The sequence below is a fragment of the Pelophylax lessonae genome (genome assembly GCF_965119305.1).
Source record: "Pelophylax lessonae genome assembly, chromosome: 3".
Lineage (NCBI taxonomy): Eukaryota > Metazoa > Chordata > Amphibia > Anura > Ranidae > Pelophylax > Pelophylax lessonae.
The window spans coordinates 284,747,463-284,749,946 of NC_138770.1; positions in this window are offsets into that span (position 1 = coordinate 284,747,463).

A 2,484-nucleotide genomic window follows, 5' to 3' on the forward strand; every position below is an offset into this window, starting at 1 on the left:
CAGATTGGACCTGAATTTGTCAACTACTGCATCCCATTATATACTCTAGCTCTTAATTGTGGACTCAAGCTTTTCTCCTGACCTCATCAATGAAGTACTACCAATAGTTGGTAAATGATTATAGACTTGTTTGAATTGCCAAATACTACTGACCTTGTAAGGACCAGGTTGATGTCCAGTGTGTCTGTTTTATTATCTCAAGCTGATTGATCAAATATTTTTCCACTATCTACCTTTTAACAAATGGTAAACAAGGAAATATAGATAGCAACTTAATGCTCAATAAGCAATTAGCTAGGAAGTAGGTTTGAACATTTGTTTTTTTTTTTTAGGTCACAGACATAATACACGATTTTTAAAGAAAAATGTTCTGCAATATAGATTGCTGGTATTGCAGAGAGATTCTATTCAAGCAATCACACATTGAAAAAAATGTCGGGCCTGTGCTATTATTTTCTCCTCATACAGTGAAATTTACTCAGGGGAACTAATAAAGCAGTAACATCACTTTTCTGGCAGTATGGCCCTTTTAACATGGCCTGCACCAAATTCATGCAAGCCTTGCACCAGTTTTGGTGCAATAAAAGACACGTGCACCAGAGGTAGTTCTTACTACCACTTTTACAATCTGATATATTCGAATGCCGACCCCGGTTGCACAAAAGAAAATTGCTGAATTCCCCCATCGACACAGTCAGCGTTGATGGGGAAATGTCTCTTACAAAGTCAATGTGTTATCGGAACGTAACATCCCCATGGGGGAACACAGTAATTACTGCTAGCGGCTATAATAGCTGCTACCAATAATCCCATGTAAAATCAGACAGTCTGGTTGTACTCAAGTTGACCGATCAATCAACTTGAGTACATTCATCCTGCCCATACAACTTGAGTACATTCAGCCTGCCCAAAAAACATGAGTACATTCAGCCTACCCATACAACTTGAGTACATTCAGCCTGCCTATACAACTTGAGTACATTCAGCCTACCCATACAACTTGAGTACATTCAGCCTGCCCATACAACTTGAGTACATTCAGCCTGCCCATACAACTTGAGTACATTCAGCCTGCCCATACAACTTGAGTACATTCAGCCTGCCTTTACAACTTGAGTACATTCAGCCTACCCATACAACTTGAGTACATTCAGCCTGCCCATACAACTTGAGTACATTCAGCCTGCCCATACAACTTGAGTACATTCAGCCTACCCATACAACTTGAGTACATTCAGCCTGCCTATACAACTTGAGTACATTCAGCCTACCCATACAACTTGAGTACATTCAGCCTGCCCATACAACTTGAGTACATTCAGCCTGCCCATACAACTTGAGTACATTCAGCCTGCCTATACAACTTGAGTACATTCAGCCTGCCCATACAACTTGAGTACATTCAGCCTACCCATACAACTTGAGTACATTCAGCCTACCCATACAACTTGAGTACATTCAGCCTGCCCATACAACTTGAGTACATTCAGCCTGCCCATACAACTTGAATACATTCAGCCTGCCCATACAACTTGAGTACATTCAGCCTGCCCATACAACTTGAGTACATTCAGCCTGCCCATACAACTTGAGTACATTCAGCCTGAACTGGCTGAGATTCAAACCGTTTATGGTTGGCTTCAAAGAATTAGCAGATAAGCACAGTGAAACCAAGTCAATGTTGGCATTGGTGGGGTAGGGGTCGGTGTTGTGTGTTTATTACTTTATTATTATGTTTGAATGTTTTTTACATTTACTTATTTTGTTACTTGGGCGAAGACCACCCATGTCCAAACAAATCGACCAGCAAGTCACATTGAACTGACAGTGGGCAGAACATGATGGGGAACTAGTTCCCTTTTAGGTTCACCTTGCCTGTGATTGACAGCTGATGACAGTGAGCAGATCCCATAGCTGCTTTTTTGTCTAATAATGGCTTTCGAATCCGCTCACTGCCATCTGCTGTCAAGTGCAATTACACTTTGCAAGTGCAGTTGCTCCAGAGCTTAGTAAATGAGCAGAAGCTCTGCTGACTTCCATCACCCAATCACGTGCTAGAAAAAATGCAGTTATTTTTTATTTCCCTTGCACTTGATTGGGTATTCTTTGCAAAGAGAAGCTTTACCTTAATTACTAAGCTCTGGTGCAACTGCACTTTGCAAAATGCATAGTCGATTTGCCTTTAGTAAATCAACCCCTAAGGCTCCCCACTGACATTGTTAGGTGATCACACATGTGATCACTATCCAAGTGCTGGTTGATTCCTTTATTTTTCACACATAAAGCCCCGTACACACGTACCGATCGTTGGCCGTAAATATTCGGCCGCCGACCAATCGGCCGATTGTAGGCTTGTTAGTATGATGCTTCCGACAGCGCATTTTCGGCCGAACAGAATCTGGCGTGCAGACTTTAAAATTTTTGTTGGCCGTCACCAGAACGGCCGATTGTTCGCCAGTCAGTACAGAATTCGGCCGACAATCA